Raw genomic sequence first — 15,848 nt, forward strand, 5'->3', positions numbered from 1 at the left:
CAAGGAGATAATGAATCTCTTTATGATGCATGGGAGAGATACAGAGAGATGCTAAGAAAATGCCCCTCTGAAATGTTTTCAGAGTGGGTTTAGCTAGACATCTTCTATTATGGGCTTACAGAAATGGCTCAGCTTTCTCTAAATTACTCAGTTGGTGGATCTATCCACATGAGAAAGACAATTGAAGAAGCTCAAGAGCTCATTGATACAGTTGCCAGAAATCAGCATCTGTACCTAAGCAGTGACCCTTCCATGAAAGAAGAGGCTAAAACAGTAACTGCTGAACTCAGCCCTGTAGAACAAGCTGCTGAATTCAATCAGCAATTGGATTTTCTAACAAAGCAGTTAGCCGAATTCAAGAATAGACTACAAAAGACAAGGATGGCTAATATAAATATGGAAGTACAATTAAACCAAACAAAGCAGCAGCTGTCAAAACAAATAACAGAAGAATGCCAAGCAGTTCAATTAAGAAGTGGAAAGACATTGAATATCCCACCTCAAGGTAGCAGGAAGCCAAGAAATGAGCAAACTACCCAAAATCCATCTGAGGACAGTAAGAGCCCAGAGAGAAATAATTCTAGCGCTAAAACGCCAGAGATTGGGTGGAAGACTGGCGCTGAACGCCCAAACCATGCTCAGGACTGGCGTTCAACGCCAGAAACAAGCAAGGAACTGGCGTTGAACGCCCAAAGGAAGCACAGTTCTGGCTTTCAGACGCCAGGAGCAGATGAGGAGTTGGCATCTAACGTCACTCCAGCTTCCAACCCTGGCACCCAAATGCCAGTGAGGGATCAGACACACACAAGTACTGATGACAACCCCTCCAAAAAGGCTTCTTCAACCACTTCTGTAGGAAATAAACCTGCAGCAACCAAGGTTGAAGAATATAAAGCCAAGATACCTTATCCTCAAAAACTCCGCCAAGAGGAGAAGGATAAGCAATTTGCTCGCTTTGCAGATTATCTCAGGACTCTTGAAATAAAGATTCTGTTTGCAGAGGCACTTGAGCAAATACCTTCTTATGCCAAGTTCATGAAAGAGATCTTAAGTCATAAGAAGGATTGGAGAGAAATTGAAAGAGTTCTCCTCACTGAAGAATGCAGTGCAGTCATTCTGAAAAGCTTTCCTGAAAAGCTTAAAGATCCCGGAAGCTTTCTGATACCATGCATATTAGAGGGTAACTGCACCAAGACAGCCTTATGTGATCTTGGGGCAAGCATCAACCTAATACCTGCATCCACCATCAAAAAACTTGGTTTAACTGAAGAAGTTAAACCAACCCGGATATGTCTCCAACTTGCTGATGGCTCCATTAAATACCCACCAGGCGTGATTGAGGACATGATTGTCAGGGTTGGGCCATTCGCCTTTCCCACTAACTTTGTTGTGCTGGAAATGGAGGAGCACAAGAGTGCTACTCTCATCCTAGGAAGACCTTTCCTAGCAACTGGACGAACTCTCATTGATGTCCAATAGGGAGAAATAACCCTGAGAGTCAATGAGGATGAGTTTAAGTTGAATGCTGTCAATGCCATGCAGCATCCAGACACACCAAAAGACTGTATGAAAGTTGATCTTATTGACTCTCTGGTGGAGGAGATCAACATGGCTGAGAGTCTCGAATCAGAGCTGGAAAACATTTTTAAAGATGTTCTGCCTGATCTAGAGGATTTAGAGGAATTGAAAGAGCCTCTGAAATTTCCTCAGGGAGAGGAAAAACCTCCTAAACCCGAGCTCAAACCATTATCACCATCCCTGAAATATGCATTTCTGGGAGAAGGTGATACTTTTCCAGTGATCATAAGCTCTGCTTTAAATCCACAGGAAGAGGAAGCACTAATCCAAGTGCTAAGGACACACAAGACAGCTCTTGGGTGGTCCATAAGTGACCTTAGGGGCATAAGCCCAGCTAGATGCATGCACAAAATCCTATTGGAGGATGATGCTAAGCCAGTGGTTCAACCATAGAGGCGGCTAAATCCAGTCATGAAGGAAGTGGTGCAGAAAGAGGTCACCAAATTACTGGAGGCTGGGATTATTTATCCTATTTCTGATAGCCCCTGGGTGAGTCCTGTTCAAGTTGTCCCTAAAAAGGAAGGCATGACAATGGTTCATAATGAAAAAAATGAACTGGTTCCTACAAGAACAGTTATAGGGTGGCGCATGTGTATTGATTACAGAAGGCTCAATACAGCCACCAGAAAGGATCATTTTCCTTTACCATTCATAGACCAAATGCTAGAAAGACTAGCAGGTCATAATTATTACTACTTTTTGGATGGCTATTCAGGCTACAACCAAATTGCAGTAGATCCCCAGGATCAAGAGAAAACAGCATTCACATGTCCATCTGGAGTATTTGCTTACAGAAGGATGCCTTTTGGGCTGTGTAATGCGCCTGCAACCTTTCAGAGATGCATGCTCTCTATTTTCTCTGATATGGTGGAAAATTTTCTAGAAGTCTTCATGGATGACTTCTCAGTATATGGAGACTCATTCAGCTCCTGTCTTGATCACCTGACACTGGTTTTGAAAAGATGCCAAGAGACCAACCTAGTTTTAAACTGGGAAAAATGTCACTTTATGGTGACTGAAGGGATTGTCCTTGGGCATAAAATTTCAAACAAGGGAATAGAGGTGGATCAAGCTAAAATAGAGGTAATTGAAAAATTACCACCACCTGCCAATGTTAAGGCAATCAGAAGCTTCCTGGGGCATGCAGGATTCTATAGGAGGTTTATAAAGAATTTTTCAAAAATTGCAAAACCTCTAAGCAACCTGCTAGCTGCTAACACGCCATTTTTGTTTGACACAGAGTGCCTGCAAGCGTTTGAAACTCTGAAAGCTAAGCTGGTCACAGCACCAGTTATCTCTGCACCAGACTGGACATTACCATTCGAATTAATGTGTGATGCCAGTTATCACGCCATTGGTGCAGTACTGGGGCAGAGGCATGACAAACTTCTGCATGTCATTTATTACGCTAGCCGTGTTTTAAATGATGCCCAGAAAAATTACACAACCACAGAAAAGGAATTGCTTGCAGTGGTCTATGCCATTGGCAAGTTTAGATCATATTTAGTAGGATCAAAAGTGATTGTGTACACTGACCATGCTGCTCTTAAATATCTACTTACAAAGTAGGATTCAAAACCCAGGCTTATAAGATGGGTATTACTTCTGCAAGAGTTTGATATAGAAATAAGAGACAGAAAAGGGACAGAAAACCAAGTGGCTGATCATCTATCCCGAATAGAGCCAGTAGAAGGGGCGTCATCTCCCTCTATTGAGATCTCTGAAACCTTTCCGGATGAACATTTGTTCGCCGTTCAGGAAACACCATGGTTTGCAGACATTGCAAACTATAAAGCTGCAAGGTTCATACCCAAGGAGTACAGCAGGCAACAAAAGAAAAAATTAATCACTGATGCAAAGTACTACTTGTGGGATGAACCCTATCTCTTTAAGAGATGTACAGACGGAATAATCTGTAGGTGTGTGCCTAGAGAAGAAGCACAGAGCATCTTATGGCATTGCCATGGGTCACAATATGGAGGTCATTTCGGAGGTGAGCGAACAGCCACCAAGGTCCTCCAATGTGGTTTCTACTGGCCTACACTCTACAGAGACTCCCGAGAGTTTATACGTAACTGTGACAGTTGCCAGAGAACTGGTAATTTGCCTCACAGTTACGCCAAGCCTCAACAAGGAATCTTGGAGATTGAGTTGTTTGATGTATGGGGAATTGATTTCATGGGACCTTTCCCACCATCATACTCAAACACTTATATTCTGGTGGCAGTTGACTATGTATCAAAATGGGTAGAGGCCATTGCCACACCCGCCAATGATACTAAAACAGTACTGAAGTTCCTCCAGAAATATATATTCAGCAGGTTTGGTGTCCCTAGGGTACTAATTAGTGATGGGGGCACTCACTTCTGCAACAAACAGCTTTACTCTGCCATGGTCCGGTATGGGATTCGCCATAAGGTGGCGACTCCATATCCTCCACAGACAAATGGGCAAGCTGAAGTTTCTAACAGAGAACTAAAAAAAATCCTGGAACGGACTGTAAGTACCCGTAGAAAGGATTGGGCACGAAGCTTGGATGATGCTCTGTGGGCTTACAGAACAGCATTCAAGACTCCTATAGGGACCTCTCCGTACCAACTTGTGTATGGTAAGGCTTGTCACCTGCCCGTGGAACTGGAACATAAGGCCTACTGGGCAACTATATTCCTAAACTTTGATGCCAAACTAGCTGGAGAAAAAAGATTGCTCCAGCTGAATGAGCTAGAGGAATTCAGATTCACTGCTTTCGAAAATGCCAAGCTTTATAAAGAGAAATAAAAAATATGGCATGACAGAAAGCTATCTTCTAGAATCTTTGAACCAGGACAAAAGGTTCTGTTGTTTAACTCTAGGCTCAGGCTATTCCCCGGGAAACTGAAGTCCCGGTGGAGGGGACCATATGTGATTACAAGTGTATCACCATATGGTTATGTGGAGCTTCAAGACATTAACTCTGATAGAAAGTTCATTGTTAATGGACAAAGAATCAAGCACTATCTTGAAGGTAATGTTGAGCAAGAATGCTCAAGGCTGAGGCTAGATTAAAAAGCTCAGCAAGATCCAGCTAAAGACAATAAAGAAGTGCTTGCTGGGAGGCAACCCAGCCATTGGCATCACTTCCTCTAGAATTTTGCCCTATTCTTGATTTTATTTGTTTATATAAAGTTTATTGATACTAAGGTAAAGAGTCAATTGCATAAGTTTACAGGGTTACAGAAGGATTCAGCACACAAAATAGAGAAAAAGATCTCACTGGCAAGAAAACGCCAGTAAGAGGCATAATTGGGCGTTCAACGCCCAAAAGAAGCATCCACTGGGCGTTGAACGCCAGTAAGGATAGCCATCTGGGCGTTAAATGCCAGAAAAAAGCTCCTTCTGGGCATTTAACGCCAGATTTACAGCGTCCTGGGCGTTCAGAAAAACGCCCAGTGACAAAGGAGTTCCTGCGTTCAACGCCAGAAAAAAGCAACAGCTGGGCGTTGAACGCCCAGGAGAAGCAGCAATTGGGCGTTAAACGCCCAAAACATGCAGTGTTTGGGCGTTTAATGCCAGAATGGTGGGGAGGAGGTACATTCGTTTTTACTTCATATTTTTCATTTTAATTTTAATTCTCATGTTTCAATTCATGAATTCTTGCATAAACATGTTACAAACCCTTATTTCTAAAATCCTAATTTCTAAAAACCCTACTTTAAAAATATCAAATGTATCTTAATCCATAACCACAAATTCTTTTTCAATCCAATCCAACACTCTTTTTTTCAAATTTCCCAAAATAAATCTATCTCTTTTCCCTCTAAATTCTTTTCAACTCATCAATATCTTTTTCAAATCTCCACATTATCTTTTTCAAAATCCAAATCTATCTTTTTCAAATATCTTTCATATCTTTTCAATTTTAAATCACATCTTTTTATATCATATTTTTTAAATCATATCCTCTATCTTATCTTTTCAATATTTTCGAAAATCCCACCCCTCCCTTTTTAAAACCACATTCGGCCCCCCTCTCATCCACCATTCGACACAAGCTCTCCTTCTACCCATCTCCTTTCTTTTCTTTTGCTTGAGGACAAGCAAACCTCTAAGTTTGGTGTGTTTATCCATGATCACTAAACCATACCCACTAAGATCATGGCTCCTAGAGGAAAACAACCCACTCCAAGAGGCAAGAAAGAGAGTATTCCAAAACCACTTTGGAATCAAGGGAGGTTCTTAACTAAAGAACATTCAGACCATTACTACAAAATAATGGGTCTAAGATCAGTGATCCCGGAAGTCAAGTTCGATCTGAAAGAAGATGAATATCCGGAGATCCAAGAGCAGATTCGAAACAGGAACTGGGAAGTCCTAGCTAATCCTGAAACAAAAGTGGGAAGGAATATGGTTCAGGAATTCTATGCTAATCTGTGGCAAACAGACAGGCAGAGAATATCTGAAACTGCCCTCTGTCGAACTTTGGTCAAAGGAAAGATTGTTCACATCCACCCTGACAAAATCAGGGAGATCTTTAAGCTACCTCAGCTGAAAGATGATCCAGACTCCTTCAATAGGAGAATGATGAGAACAAACAAGGGCCTGGATAAGATTCTAGAGGATATATGCATCCCTGGAGCTAGGTGGACCACCAGCAGCAAGGGTGTCCCAAATCAACTCAAGAGAGAAGATCTCAAACCAGTCGCCAGAGGTTGGCTGGACTTCATTGGGCGTTCTATATTGTCCACAAGCAACCGTTCTGAAGTCGCTGTTAAAAGAGCAATGATGATCCATTGCATTATGTTGGGAAAAGAAGTAGAAGTTCATCAACTGATCCCATCTGAATTTTACATACTTGCTAACAAGAACTCCAAGGATGCCAGGTTGGCTTATCCAAGCTTAATCTCTATGCTCTGCAAAGATGCTGGAGTAAAGATGGAAATAACAGAGTATATCTCAGTGGAGCAACCAATCACTAAAATCACAATGGAAAAACAACAAGTGCATGATGATCCCACCAAGAGGAGGGCGCAAGAATTCCTCCCAGAAGTCCCTCAATTTGAATATTGGGAACAGCTTGAAGCATCTGTTACCAAGTTGCAAGAATCTATGGACCAAATAAAGGAAGAACAGCAAAATCAAAACAGTATGCTCTGCAAACTGCTCAGGAAACAAGAAGAGCAAGGGCATGACTTAAAGGAACTGAAGCGTCAGAAGTTATCTCTTGAAGGACCAAGCACACCACAGACTAGAGGAACATCCACATCCCAAACTCAAGGTTGTTGAGCCCTAATCTTAGCCTTAACTCTGTGATAATTGTTCTTATTTAAGTTCTACCTTAGTAGTTATAGTAGTAATTAGTAGTTATTTTATCTCCAATTAAGCTATAATTTATTTTTCTCATCATCATTAAACATGAATAAAATAGAAAATTTTCTTTAGGATAAGGAGGCAATATTTTTTGAGTTTTTAATACAAGAAATTCTGATTAATTACATGTGGTGGCAATGCTTTTTGCCTTCTGAATGAATGCTTGAACAGTGCATATGTCTTTGAGAATTTGATGTTCTTGAATGTTAAATATGTTGGCTCTTGAAAGAATGATGAACATGAGACATGTTATTGGTAATCTGAAAAATCATAAAAATGATTCTTGAAGCAAGAAAAAGCAGTGAATACAAAGCTTGCAAAAAAAAAAGCAAGCAGAAAAAGCCAATAGCCCTTAAAACCAAAAGGCTAGGGTAATAAAAAGGATCCAAGGCTTTGAGCATCAGTGGATAGGAGGGCCTAAGGGAATCAAATCCTGGTCTAAGCGGCTAAACCAAGCTGTCCCTAACCATGTGCTTGTGGCGTGAAGGTGTCAAGTAAAAAATTGAGACTGAGCGGTTAAAGTCAAGGTCCAAAGCAAAAAGAAGAGTGTGCTTAAGAACCCTGGACACCTCTAATTGGGGACTTTAGCAAAGCTGAGTCACAATCTGAAAAGGTTCACCCAATTATGTGTCTATGGCATTTATGTATCCGGTAGTAATACTGGAAAACAAAGTGCTTAGGGCCACGGCCAAGACTCATAAAAGTAGCTGTGTTCAAGAATCAACATACTGAACTAGGAGAATCAATAACACTATCTGAATTCTAAGTTCCTATAGATGCCAATCATTCTGAGCTTCAATGGATAAAGTGAGATGCCAAAACTATTCGGAAGCAAAAAGCTACTAGTCCCGCTCATTTAATTAGAATCTGAGCTTCACTCAAAAACTCTGAGATATTATTGCTTCTTGACTTATTTGTATTCTATTTTATTTGTCTAGTTGCTTGGGGACAAGCAACAGTTTAAGTTTGGTGTTGTGATGAGCGGATATTTTATACGCTTTTTGGGGTTAATTTCATATAGTTTTTAGTATGTTTTAGTTAGTTTTTAGTTTATTTTCATTAGTTTCTAGGCAAAATTCATATTTCTGAATTTTACTATGAGTTTGTGTGTTTTTCTATAATTTCAGGTATTTTCTGGCTGAAATTGAGGGAGCTGAGCAAAAATCTTATTCAGGCTGAAAAAGGACTACTGATGCTATTGGATCCTGACCTCTCTGCACTCGGAATAGAATTTCTGGAGCTACAGAAGTCCAATTAATGCGCTTCCAATTGCGTTGGAAAGTAGACATCCAGGGCTTTTTAGAAATATATAATAATTCATACTTTGCTCAAGGATAGACGACGTAAAATGGCGTTCAACGCCAGTTCCATGTTGCAGTCTGGCATCCAGCGCCAGAAACAGGTTATAAGTTGGAGTTCAACGCCAGAAACAGGTTACAACCTGGCGTTGAACTCCCAAAGCAGCCCAGGCACGTGAGAAGCTTTAGTCTCAGCCCCAGCACACACCAAGTGGGCCCCAGAAGTGGATTTCTGCACTATCTATCATAGTTTACTCATTTTCTGTAAACCTAGGTTACTAGTTTAGTATTTAAACAACTTTTAGAGATTTATTTTGTATCTCATGACATTTTAGATCTGAACTTTGTAATCTCTGACGGCATGAGTATCTAAACTCCATTGTTGGGGGTGAGGAGCTCTGCTGTGTTTTGATGAATTAATGCAACTATTTCTGTTTTCCATTCAAATATGCGTGTTCCTATCTAAGATATTCATTCGCGCTTAATTATAGAGAAGGTGATGATCCGTGACACTCATCACCTTCCTCAATCCATGAACGTGTGTCTGACAACCACCTCCGTTCTACATCAGATTGAATGAGTATCTCTTAGATTCCTTAATCAGAATCTCCGTGGTATAAGCTAGAATCCATTGGCAGCATCCTTGAGAATCCGGAAAGTCTAAACCTTGTCTGTGGTATTCCGAGTAGGATTCTGGGATTGGATGACTGTGACGAGCTTCAAACTCGCGAGTGCTGGGCGTAGTGACAGACGCAAAAGGATAGTAAATCCTATTCCGGTATGATCGAGAACCTACAGATGATTAGCCGTGCGGTGACAGCGCACCTGGATCATTTTCACTGAGAGGAAGGATGGTAGCCATTGACAACGGTAATCCACCAACACACAGCTTGCCATAGGAGGGACGTGTTTGCGTGAAGAATAAAATAGGGAGAAAGCAGAGATTCAAAAGACAAAGCATCTCCAAAACTCCAACATATTCTCATTTACTGCATAACAAGTTTTTATTTCATGCTCTTTTATTCCTCGAAATTCAATTTGATAAGTGAATTGTTTTCCTGACTAAGAGTTACAAGGTAACCAGAGATTGCTTCAAGCCAACAATCTCCGTGGGATTCGACCCTTACTCACGTAAGGTATTACTTGGACGACCCAGTGCACTTGCTGGTTAGTTGTGCGGAATTACATAGTGTGAAGTAATTTTTGTGCACCAGTGTGACACTGAGATACGTACAAGTACGTTCAAAGAGACACAATTTGCAGGAAGAGAAAAATAAGCGATAAAATTATGTTTCTCATAAATTCGGAAGGAGGTGTAAGATTGCAACTAAGCAACGATGTATAGGCACGAGAACACGTTTCGAAAAGAGTCATTTCGCATCATAACAAAAAATATTTAATTTAGGAACTCTAAGAGGTACAAGAGAAGGGTAGTAGTAAATTAGATCAAAATAAAATAAAACCAAATCAGAGGAGTACAAGGTTCACAAAAATATGAAGGAATGGTTAAAATGATCAACAAATAAGAATGATTAAAAGTCATGAAGTATGCCGAAAAGAAGAATCAAAATGCTAATAGAAAAGAATTTTGATTTCAAAGAGCTCTAATAAAAACTATAGAGGAAAACAGGGCAATTGCTTTGCAAAATTCAAGAGAATCTTCAAAAACGTGAATATTGTGTCATGTTAAAACAAATTCAAGTCAAACTAAATTATGCAAGGTTTGTGAAATGAAGATTATCCAGGCTAAGGATGAAATGTTTTCTTGTCAATCTTGAAAGGTACTCTACATAATCAATTAAGAATTTGCATAAAAACAAAGTGAATTTGGTAGGAAATCAAGTTATTTTTCACCAAAAATATTTCTAAAGTAAAGAAAAAATATGTGAAATTTGAAGAATGGAATTTAATTGAATTAAAGATCAGAAGTAATTCCTCAGAAAATTTAAAAGATACTCAAGTATTTAGTCAATTAAGTGTATATAGTGAAATCACGGTGGTATTGAAAGGAGTTCCAAATTTTGTTTAAAAAAGGAAAATTTGAAGTATGATTTCAAAAATACATATAAATAAAGACATGCCAAATACAAAATACTTTTCTCAAAATTTAAAGAATGATTATAGGTACAATTATGTAAGAGAGGATTGAGTTGAAATTTCTTCTAAGAGAATCGAAAATCTTTTTTTGTTTTTTTTTTAAGTTTAAAACTAAAATTTCAAGTGTTTTTTTTTTTTTTTTGCATTAAACAATTTCATATTTACATAAAAGACTACATGAATCAAAAAGAGTTTGAAAAGACAAACAAATCCTCCAAAGAATTTAAGTAAACATAAGCAGTTAGGATTAAACGAGAATGCATTTCAACAAGAGGTAAAGTTGAAAAATAATAAAACAACTTTTCAGAAAGAAATCTCAAATAAGGATTTCAAGGCACACTATAAAAGAACAAGTTACAAGTCATTAGTAAAATTTTCGAGACATATAGAAGAGTATTCTCGAGAATTAATTCCTAACGTCCGCAAGCAGCGCGATAAGCGTTACCTATTACTTATCAATTCCAATTTGCCCATAATAACCTATTAACTTCCCCGTTTACATAGCCATCAACATTAAGTTGGCCAGACTTAAGATCAACAGATACGCAACGGTAAGCTAACAGTGTTAATTGATAGGCAGTCATGTGCATAAGATTTTAATTCTTGTTACTTGGACAAGACCTACAACATGACAGCCACTCAGAGAATGCAATGAAGCATGGTCAGTCCATCCCCAAGGTTCTAATTAGGATGAACTGCTCTGATACCAAAATGTAACACCCTCACTATCAGAAGTCACGCTTCCAGCTGCGATACTCTGATAACAAGAAGTATTATGACTACTTTACATACTAAATACTAAAATAGGAGCCTGTGACTCGAACACTGTATCGCTGATTTCTTTGAAAACTGGAAATAAATACTTTATCTTAAGAAAAATACAAGCAAGCTTAAATTCATATACAAGACTCCTTACATAATAACTCATAATATATATATATATATATATAACATACAACTCCTATCCCTCTTACAAACTTGTAATAACAAAGACGAGGGAAGAAAATAATCTAACCAATACAACAACATACAAACCAAACGCAGTATAACTCTTCATAATGCTTCATCTGGTTCCTGAAAAGATAAAACTGTAGGGGGGTGAGAACCTAACCACACGGTCTCACCACGAAGTTTCAAAGTTGTCATAAGAAGATATTTAATAAGAAAACTGTTTTCAATCTCAGTGATTATCATTGCCTTATGAATCTTTTAAAAACCAAAAGGGTAATCGTTCAAAACCTTTTTAAAGAAACAATGTTTAATCTTTCAGAAATCCAAAATTCTTATAGGAAAATCTCAATCGGAAACCAACCACACAATCAAGCAACACAATCATTAATTCAGCACCAAAGTTCAATCTCAAATGTAGCACGCTAGGACAAACACAGGCAAGACAAACAAGGAAAGCACAAGTAGGTAGCAGTTACAGCAAATAGTTCAAATAGCAGTTAAGAACAGTTTAGCAATTAGGCAAACCAAAACAAGTTCAAACCCAATCAAAGCATACAAATGCATATGATGCATGCCTGTCCTATGACTGATGAGGCTCATCTGTCGGTTATCCAGCCAACCCGACAAGTCTGAATTGTCCTTAGACTGTCCCCCGACGTGCGTCGCCATGAGTCTATGCATAGTTTTTTCTCAAATAATCAATATTATTCAATGGAGGTAACATTCCCGGGAATTTATATAGTGCCCGGTCACATTTACGTCGTAGAGTCAACAGAGTATCGAGTTTTCAACCTGGTACACGTGGTGGCAAGCCACGGCACTTAATCTAGGGAACCTCGTATCTCAGATATTTCAAATTCATAAGCCACATAAATAATTCATTCATCATTCATCAATATCTAAGCCATTCTCAATATCATCATCATTCGTCAATCCATATCCCATTTCCAAATTCATTTCAAAGCCATATTTCAAAGAAAATCCTCATCATCCTCTTTTTCTTTCTGTTCGTTAACAATCTCAATTCCAAAACAAAATTCTTTCTTTGATAGACAAATCAATCTTAAAACGTATAATGCTTAAAAACAAATCGTTTTAATTAATTACTTTAAATAAAACTTTCAATTTTATAAAATTTCGGCAGCATCTCCTCTAAAACTCAGACACTGCCACTCTTTTCGGGTCCCATCTAAACATTTCTCAAACCTTTTCTCAACCATTTCCAAATCTCAAATATTTTCCAGAATTGAACCAGTTCCAATGTCAAATTATTTTCAAATCAACCAATTCTAACAATAAAACTCTTTTTAAAATCGAATTAGCTCAAATATTAAATCATTCATAAAATCAAACCAACTCACAATCAAACCGCTCCCAGAATCAATTTATTTTCATATCTCAAATTATTTCCAAAATCATTTCATTTATATTACTAAATAAACTCTAAAACCAAGAAAATCCACCTTTCTTAATAATCAAATAAATGACATTCCAAACCGGTTTTTATCCACAACCACACACCACTCACGCAATTAAGCACCCAATAATTCAGTCCAACAAACTATCACATCCATAAGACAAATATAATCACAGAAGTAAATCTCTTTGCATCAATATCTATTTATCACAACTCTGTAATATAAAATAGATTTTAAGAAAACCCCTACCTTAAAGTCAAAACTCGCAAAACCAAAATGCGTCGAAAACCCCTTTTCCTTGACCAGCGACAGCAGCAGCCGTAATCTCAGCTTTATCCACTATCCGTAGCAGCAACCACAACTCTAAGCGCGACACACAACAACCGGAATTCGAACCTACGTTACCAACATCTCAGAATCTTTATCAAATTCATAACAGAGCAGACATACACTAGTGGTGAAGGTTTTGAAAAAGATATGCTTACTTAACAAAAGAGAAACATGGAGACGAAGTAATGGCAGCAACTCCAAACTGTCCCCACAGCGACTCTGGTGATGGTAGAAAACCTCAGTGGCAGCTGCAATAACATCGCAGTGATAATCATATCCCTAGAAATTGAAAGGATGGGAATCAAAAGCAAGAATACTATTTACCAACGGCAATGGCGGCAGCTAAGAACTCCGACAATGGCTGCGGCAGCTCAGAAGTGGCTCTGTCGGTTCAGCAGCAGCGGTGACTCCCTTTTCTCTCTTCCATCTGTGTTTCTGTTTCCCTCTCCTTGCGTCGGATCCTCGTGGTGGCCTGACAACTTCAGAACAGCGATGGCAGTGGGTGACCCAGCGGTGGCAGAAGATCCCAGCCCCAACCGTGACACCGTTCCTCTCCTCCACATGCAACAACTTCAATCTCCCTTTCGCACGCAACATGATAGCTCTCCTCTTTCTCTGGTTCGTGCGATGGCGGCAGTGGGGTTTCGAGTGGTAGAGGCGGCGTGGAGCTCCGGCAACTTGGACCTCCGTGAAGATGACGGCGGAATAGAACGCGGCGACGACGATACTGCTGACGACGGCGGAGATCCGATAAAGCTAGTAGCGGCGGGTTTCTTCCACGCCTGCGAGCACAACGGCGGCGATGAAGAGGATCGGCGACGATGACGCTGGCGGCGCTGACTTCCCTCGGCGATGATGAAGACGGCACTGACAGTTGTGACGGCGCGATACCCCTCACGGCGCCTTCCTCCCTCGCGCTCATCTGCTCTGGCGATGTGCTAACGGCGGGACGGTGGCGGCACAGACAGTTTCCCCCTTCCACCGGCACCCCTCTCCCTCTCGGATCTCCTTCTCCCTTTCTTTCTTTTTGTTTTTATTTCTTCTTTTCTCTTTGTTTTTTCTGAAGCAGTGGTGAAGCAATGAGTTTAGATTAGGTTAGGTTTGGGGAAGGGAAGGCGGTGGGGTAGAGGATTAGGATTAGGATAGTTTAGGAAATTTTAATAAAATTAGGGGTATAGAATGTTAATTAAAATCTAATTTAAACCTTTAAGATTATTTTTAAAATATTATTTAAAAATTCTGGGTCTTACATCCTACCCACCTTATAATCGCAGGGTCCGTTTTCTTTTTACAAAAAAAAAAAAAAAAAAAACTAATCGGACGGTCCGATTAGTTAACCGTGAAATTCAAATTTTTTCGCCCTTACAACTTGGACCATCTGATTTGGTAACTCAATTTTTTTTTAACAGAATTATTTTTTTTTAACAAAATTTAGATGGTCTGATTTTTTGTACCATGTTTCAGCAAAAAACTATCCCACATCTATATATAGCACCCCATCATCCATATCAATACATAACACATACGCATGACATATCTAAATTAATCAGCCGTTTTTAGGAAAAAAATTCCAACTTCAATCCAATAATTTAAAAAAAAAATCTCCTTAAATGATCCTTTTATTAATCTTCTATTAATATCTGATGGACATATATGTCCATATGTCAGGCAGACACCACACACCACACACCACATCAATTACCTTAAGAGACATAAACATGGGCTTGACAAGTTTTACAAAAGACTATCGAAGATATAATATGTCTAGCATTAGTAATTTTAATAAACTTAATTGTTCTGTTAAATTTTTTGTACTCTTATTTGTCCTTTGTAAAAACTCCCATAGATCTAGTTGTCATATTATTTTATTTTTTATTTTTTCTATTTTATTAATTAGAATAAACAATTAGTCGAACTTGTCTATTATCTTGAAGAATAAAACGCCATGTGACAAAAAAAAGTTCAATTTGCCTTCTATTCTTAACGCTGTGAGACAACGTGATCTTTCTGTTATTTTTACCATTAATTCGTAATAAAAATTATTTAGCTGATACGTTTAGGTGATAAGTTAGCACATTAAGTGTCATATTATTATAATCCCGCTTTGTGCATGCAGTAATTCATTGGCGAGTGACAGATCCTTAAATGGAGCTCCGATCCGCGATGAATTAGTCATTGGCCTGTCGAGTTGAGGAATACCGTGGGTAACAAAAAAAAAATGTCATATTATTATTGTCAAATTGGTCAAAAATTTATTTGTTTTTAACAATTAAATCCCTCACTAATTTGATGTCAAAACTAAATCATTTTTTTTTTGAATGAATAAGGACAAATAGATATTTCATCAATTCGATAATGACAACATGATAGTCAATGTGCCAGGTCATTATCAAAATGTGCTAGCTAAGCAATTTTTGAATTAACAATAAAAATGATAGAGAGATCACGTTGTGTCACAATGTTAAACAACAGGGACTAAATTGAGCTTTTTTTATTTTTTTACGGGAAGCTTTGTACTTCGAGATAATAGTCAAAGGTCATCAGGCTGGGTGTTCATTCTAACAATTAAGATTAATGGTTGGTACCGAAGTCAAATAAAAGAGTAAATAACCATTTTATTCGAAAGATTTTGATTTTGACAAAATAGATCCTAATCTTTATTTTTGACAGAACAAACTTCCAAATATTAGCTTTGTTTGACAAAATGGAATAAACGTCTATAGTGATGTCCATTTTGTCAAACAGATCTTGGTATTTGAGGGTTATTTTATTAAAACAAAAGTTGGAATCTGTTATGTCAAAATCAGCAATTTTCAACTGTCAAAATGAC

The sequence above is a fragment of the Arachis hypogaea genome, chromosome 19 (assembly GCF_003086295.3).
Source record: "Arachis hypogaea cultivar Tifrunner chromosome 19, arahy.Tifrunner.gnm2.J5K5, whole genome shotgun sequence".
Lineage (NCBI taxonomy): Eukaryota > Viridiplantae > Streptophyta > Magnoliopsida > Fabales > Fabaceae > Arachis > Arachis hypogaea.